General features: G+C 36.8%; 1 long non-coding RNA gene across 1 annotated transcript; it reads left to right on the top strand.

Moving 5' to 3' along the window:
• Positions 1–3,220: 3,220 nt before the first annotated feature.
• On the top strand, positions 3,221–6,669 carry LOC141351206 (uncharacterized). Its single transcript, XR_012359446.1, has 5 exons — positions 3,221–3,473; positions 3,773–3,926; positions 4,419–4,498; positions 4,762–5,235; positions 5,346–6,669. It is a non-coding gene; the product is annotated as an uncharacterized lncRNA (long non-coding RNA).
• Positions 6,670–6,968: the final 299 nt, after the last annotated feature.

The following is a 6,968-nucleotide window of genomic DNA, read 5'->3' as shown; positions in this document are numbered from 1 at the left end:
ATGTTTTGTCCAACACATACAGTGGTAACAGTCAAGTGTTTTAAGAAATAAACTTTTTACTTTTAAACATTAGCTTATGTGTACATGTAGTATCACAAACAACTAGAATTTATGTTCTATAAATAACAAGTTTAAAACAACTACAAGCCAGAAAAATGCATAAAGGACAGTCTGAAAACGAATGTTATACACATTGCTGCTAAACCACTAGCAAGTTAACAGCTGGAGACCTTGCATGAACAATGCTGGTAACTCATTAAGAGTTTTACCAAACTGCTTACATCTGCCCTTAGAAAGTCTTTTCCACATTTTAAATAATTAGGTGGAGTCTGTCCGTGTCCAGTGACCAGCATTTCTTCTCTGGCCTGTTTTATGACAGGAACTACAAAGCCTGTTCATTTTATCACCAGGTTTATTGCCAAGTTCACCTGGAGCTTTAGGAGCTCTGTGACTCTCTAATGTTTCTTCTAAACCAGTGGTCTTCAACATGTTGCCGGAAGGCAATGGGGGGTTGGGACAGAGTAATACATTCCTGTTTTACCTGTTTTTCTCAGCCTTACAAAAATAGGTTGAAATTGAGTCTTTTTCACAGTTTTTCAGATATCGGCTGACACAAACAGATGATTGTCATGGCCGATACATCAAAAGAGAACCAAAAAAATGCAATGAATTTGAGCTCTGTGTATAGACAATGTAAAGAAACATTACTAGTTTAATGTTTAATATTAATGGTCATTATATGAATTAAGCCAATCGGATGTCAGAAACCCAAACACACAAAATAAGTGATGGGCAGATAGCATTTCTTTCTCTTTTTGATTTTAAAGTGACAGAAGTATGTGTGTACATGTCGTTTTTCTTTACAAGATGCAAGAGCAGTGTTGACAACTACTTTCAATGGAAAGTAGCTAAAGCTTGCTTAGAAAGTCGCTAAAGCCCTTTTCACACAGACATTCCGTAAAATACACGGGAAAGGCATCCGGGATTTTTCCGGGATCCTTATATTTTTTATTCATTCACACTGCCATGATTACCCGTGCATTTTTGTTTATGATAAGACTATAAAGGAGCGCGTGAACGCACAGTTCTGTGCTGGTGAATGATCTCAGCTTCTGAGTGGATATTTGACGAGCTCCCTGATCTCTACATTAATACAGTTTTCAGACATTTCTCATCGTGATTGTTTATATGCATTTAAAACCCGCATTTTGAGGAGCTGAACGATATATCTTGTTGGGATGATGCGCGGGTATTTTCCTTTATTATAGCTCAAATGAGCATGTGACGCGATATTCTTTTATGCTGCTGAATGATCTCCGTTTCAACTCAGTAAGTAACGAGCTAACTTACCTGATATCTGCTTCAGTCCAGTTTGCTGACATATCTCGTCTTGAATGTTGTAAGTCCCTCATTTTAAAGAGTTGAACCAACTTCATGTTGCCATGACACGCGCACGTGCGTCATAGTTTATGCGCAGTGCCGGGCAGTAGCTTCACTACAAGTAGCGAAGCTAGTAGTTTAACTACATTTTTCAGTAGCTTGGCGGTAGCTTAGCTGCTTTCTATATAAAATAGCTTTTCAGTAGCAAAGCTCTTTTTTTGACCAAGTAGTGCGGTAGCTTCCACACAAGCTACAACTTTCCAAACATTTCTGAAGTCGTCCTGAATTTGAGAATAAGCGTGTCATTTTGAATCGACACAGGACGTCGTTTGTCCCGTATGTTCGAGTTGTGCAGCCTTCCTTCATTCATACATACAAAACATTACCACTCACATTCTGTGAAGACTCGTGCTACCTCTGATTGGGTTATGTCATTAAGCCAAGCTAATACAAAAACATGTAATAAATATTACAATTGATACTATTAATAGAGGGTGCTTTGGCGGGCACCTCACAGACCCTGTGCGGGCTACCTACTGCCCGCGGGCACCACGTTGGAGACCCCTGTGTTAAGATATGTCAGGGCCAGGGGTTTCTTAAATTAAGGCAGCTCAATCATGCATTTTATTCTGGGAGTAGGATAAGACCTGTCCAGCAAACCGCCCCATAATGTGAAGTACCTAGGCCTACACTCTAAAAAAAAAAGGTTCCTTGAGGTTCTATATAGAACCGTGGGGTTCTATACTTGGCCAATAGAACCTTTTACCAAAAAAAGGGTTCCATATAGAACCCTTGGAAGGCAAAGAACCATTTTTATTAAAATGGTTATATAATTCACGTTTTGTGACTGAAGTGTAAACTAAAGATTACACAATAATTGAAGACCTACACAACTAATTTACAAACCTACACAACTCATTCACAAACCTTTTTGTGTCAATAGGCTGTGGTCAAATAAAGAGAGAGTCAACAAATAGGCTATTAATATTTAGTGTATGATTTATTTCCTGTGAGCTTTTTTATGCAAGTTTGTACATTAGCATGAAACTTACAGTGCAGTTTGCGTTTTTGGTGAATTACCAGGTGTTTTCTTTATTTTGTACATTCTAAATTGTCAATGTTTGTTTAATTTAACCTGAAGGGGCATTAAAAACAAATAATCGCAAAAGTGCCCTCTGGTGGCGTATATATGCGTTGCACCATAAGCGAAGATGAGCCTCGTGACGTGACAGTTTTTTTTTTCAAACTGAGGTGGGGAGTTCGGACTCCGGACCGGCATTTCTGCTTGTTTGTACCATGAGGTAAGTAAACTTTACATTTTTGAAACGATATTACTGAAACATTTAGTATAATTAATTAATATTTATTTTGTTAGAGTATGTGTTGTGCTTAATAGTGATACTAGAAGCTACATTTATAATATTTACCTCAGTTAAAAAATACTGCTGGTAACGTTGAAGCACTTGACGGGCTTCGTCAACCGTCAGTTATAAAATCTCTGTTAAATACATTTTGTTCCGGGTTTTAATGAATTACGTTACAGTCCTGCTTTATTTCTTTGTCATTTTAAATTAAATTGCCAAGCACAATAAGACAGCTGTGTTGTAAGGAGACGAAATTTCAGTGAAGCGCGTGGTCAAAGGAACCGGGTGGAAGACGGTAGAAGGGAAATTATTTGTAAATGTTTGTCGCAGTTTTACAGATATTCCGTGAGTATTTTTCGCTTGTTCACGAGTGTTTTATCAGGGTTGGAGCTAAACTCGGAAGGAAAGTGGAAACTGCTGGCCGTAGTTAAGAACTTTCTGCTGGTCTGTATTATAAATGCACGATTGCAGTGCAGCGTTTGTATCCGCAACAAGTCTATACATGCATGTTTTCTGTGATGCACACAAATAATTAATGTGATGGTAGCTGTTGAGACACTTACATTTAACATTCAAATGTTTTAAAAACCAAACGTGTTCAGGTTTTTATGTGTATTTGGTTTGTGAAGTGTAATTTATGCTTTTTCCCTCTCCCCCACAGATAACCATGGTTAATAAATGGTCAGACAGTCACTGGCTTTAAAATATAAACCCCATTGATGCAAAAAGGTAAGGTGCTTAAAAGGACCTTGTAAGACTTCGTCACTAATGTTCATTAAAGAGAAAATAAAAAGAAATCTGTGTTTTGTAGCTTTAATGATAAATGTTACTGTATGTATTTCATTTAGAATTTAGCATTAAAGACTGTAAAGTGTTTGAGGACTTAATTTAAATTCTGTATATTTCACACAATTTTTTTTATTGAACATTGTGTTTTGAAAAATACATCAATTGCAACCTCAAGTTAATGTAGACTTTAAGGAACTTGTTTGTCTGAAAGTGGATATATAAAGATTTTGTGTTTTAAGATGCTGCATGGAATGACAATGAGGTTTGGAACAGACTTGGTGAAGAACATGGAAACATCTCTAAATAAAATGGCCCCAAACATCATCAGGAGTGCAAAAGAAGGAAGTAAAAAACATCTCAACGCCAATCTCATTGGAGAGGAAACCACAGAAGGTGTTTGTTCTTTGTCCAGTGTAAAGTAGCCTTATTTGCATTGTCAATGTAAAGGTTCTAGCACCTATAAATTATATAAGTGAAAATATGAAAATAATGTTAGTATAAACTTTTTCCTTGCCATTGAAGAGTAAACTTGTTAATTAAGAGACGCTGGCTGAGAAAGAGTTAAAGTTTACCCACAAATTAAAATTGTCGTCACTTTCTTCAGCAGAACACAACAGAAGATATTTTGAAAAAGTATGGTAATCGAACAACAATGGTGCCCATTGACCTGCATTGGTTTTGTGTCCATTAAATTGCTAGCAGAGTTGTTCAGTTACAGACATTCTTCAAAATCTTTTTTGTGTTAGTGTTCTGCTGAAGAAAGAAAGCTGTGAAAAAGTGTGAATGTTTGAAATAACGAGTGAGTGAATGAGTTTTCTTTTTTTGAGTAAAATGTCCCTGTAATTGATTTCTGTACCTAATGTACAATACTTTGTATCTTTGTAGGTCTGGTGAGGAATGCTGCACTTATGTTATTGCCAGCATTATTTCAAGAAAATCCCAGCTTCCTTGACTGTGTAAATAGTGTAGGTATAGTCTTCTGTAATTTAGTTAGCATTTGAGGCACTTTATTTAAAGTAACATTCAATGTAAATATAAAAATATTACTCTGTTTACCCTTAAATAGCATACAGCTCCACATCAATTATTATGAGTCTTGTTTTTTCGTGAGTGTCGCTTGCCTAGTTGTCATACTTTATTTGTGTTATTATGGGATAATTTTAAGTCTATTTGATGGCTTCTGTTAATTGGTAAGAACCACTTAAAAGGTGAAATGTTTGTTTTACAGGATCCCAAAGGTCCCACACCAACCATAGTGTTCAATGGCTCTCCTGATCTTCTCAAATTTGAAAGTATCAACTTTATAATGGACAATGTGAACTTAATATGTGGAAGACATTGACATCACAGGCTGTGGAATGACTGTGTCCCAGGTCGGAGAAGCGGACCGCCCCTGTCGCGGATCACGCTCCTCCTAGTTCCACCTCGAGGAGGTCCCAAAGCACCCCAATGACCAGACAAACCAGAGATAAGTAAAATATAAAAATAGAAACTTTATTTAAAACTAAAGTGGGGAATGGGAAAGGGAATCTAAAAATCTCGCTTCTCGCCCTCAGGGGGAGTATTACAGAGCCAGGGACGTTGGAGGGGTTTCCACGTGACTCCAGCTGGAACACCGCTACAGAGCGTATCTGGGTGGGTTGGGCACACACCGTCGCGGCGGCCCCTGATGGCATCCACAAAGGTCCAAGACCCTCCTAAGGTGAGTACGGACGACAAGGACACAGCACAACACTTAAAGAAAGCTTTGTGTATTTCCGTTTCAAGAGGTTCTTACTTGACTGTTGAACAGTGTTTCTTCTCTCTCCACAGCTCCTAGCCGTAGCAGAACTACGTATTTCAGCACCCGAACGACTAACAACCCAGCCGGCATCTGCAGCGTATATCCAACGCGATCAAACTTCACTCTGACAAGTAACTTCCTATACACAACCACGCCGTCCTTTTGCCCGGACCAGCCCCGCACTCTTTCCGCCCGCTACCTAGCGGTCGCCGGATCAGCAGAGCCTGCGGACTCTTCGGACTCTGCGACCCTTACAGTAACTTCTACCTTCTCTCTTTATATCCTCCTCCATGGCGTGGCTCGCCCAACCATCGCTCGCCATGTCACTCACACAGCTGTGCCTTGTTTCAGTGAGTGCGGGGATTCCCGGGGAACCCGGAAGTGCCGGTGTCTGTACAAACCGGTCCGGGCGGAACCTCTTCACTCTCCTTTTGGTTCCGCCCCGCATAGTCACTCCGTGACAACTGTTTGCGTTTTTTTTTTTCTCCTCAATGTTCAATACCCTTTTGCCATTAAGCACACAGTGACATTAATTTATAAAATATATGCTTAAGTTTTAATACCTGTACAAAACAAATGTAAAATCAACTTGTGTAAATTGTCATTTTATTTAATAGATTGTTCATGAATTGTCTTTAAATGCATTGTGATTTCGGTAACACTTTACAATAAGGTTCATTAGTTAACATTAGATAATGTACTAACCAACTTGAACAAACCATGAGCAATACATTTGTTACAGTATTTATTCATCTTTGTTAATGTTAGTTAATAAAAATTTAAGCTTTAATTGCTTGTTCATGTTAGTTCAGAGTGCATTAACTAATGTTAACAAGATTTTAATAAAGTATAAGTAATTGTTGAAATTAACATTAACAAAGATTAATAAAGGCTGTATAAGTGCAGTTCATTATTAGTTCATGTTGACTAATGTAGCTGACTAGTGTTGGCTAATGAACCTTGTTGTAAAGTGTTACCGTGATTTCTTTTCATCATTTCAGACACATGTAAAAGTTACTAAAACTTAGTACTGCCTATACTGTACAGTATCTATGCGTAAGGGAAATAACTTGAACAAAATTTTTTATGTATAGTGTAATTAATAGTTTAGCTGTTTAATACAGAGATGCAATATATATATATATATATATATATAAACGTATGTATGTTTATTAAAAAGTGAAAATGCTTAATGGAAATAATTAAATAACTAAATGGTTGAATGTAATGAGACATTTTAAATGTAAACTAAAGTTTTGCTGTCTAATACAGAATAAAGAGATGTGATTTTAAGTAATTTTTATAGATTTATATTTCTGTATAATACAATTAATAAATAGTAAACTTTTATAATTTTCTAGATCGGTTATAATTTCTTATCAATAATAAATTACTCATAATAATAAAGAACCTTTAATGGTTCTAAATAGAACCATCTAACTTTGATTCAAAGAACCATTTGGGGTTCTTTTTAATGAACCCATTAAAGTGGTTCTATATTGAACCATTTGGGGGTTCCATATATGAAGCGGGTGATAGAACCATTTCTGGTTCGATATAGAACCATTTTTTTTAAGAGTGTATGGTATGCTTGTATAGCCTATAATTACCAAAATGCTAAATGGAAACTAAATAAATAATTACATAATAAA

Source organism: Misgurnus anguillicaudatus, chromosome 2, assembly GCF_027580225.2.
Source record: "Misgurnus anguillicaudatus chromosome 2, ASM2758022v2, whole genome shotgun sequence".
In the NCBI taxonomy this organism is placed as follows: Eukaryota; Metazoa; Chordata; class Actinopteri; order Cypriniformes; family Cobitidae; genus Misgurnus; species Misgurnus anguillicaudatus.
The sequence above is the reverse complement of the archived record's forward strand: the minus strand, read 5'-3'. Positions and strand labels throughout refer to the sequence as shown.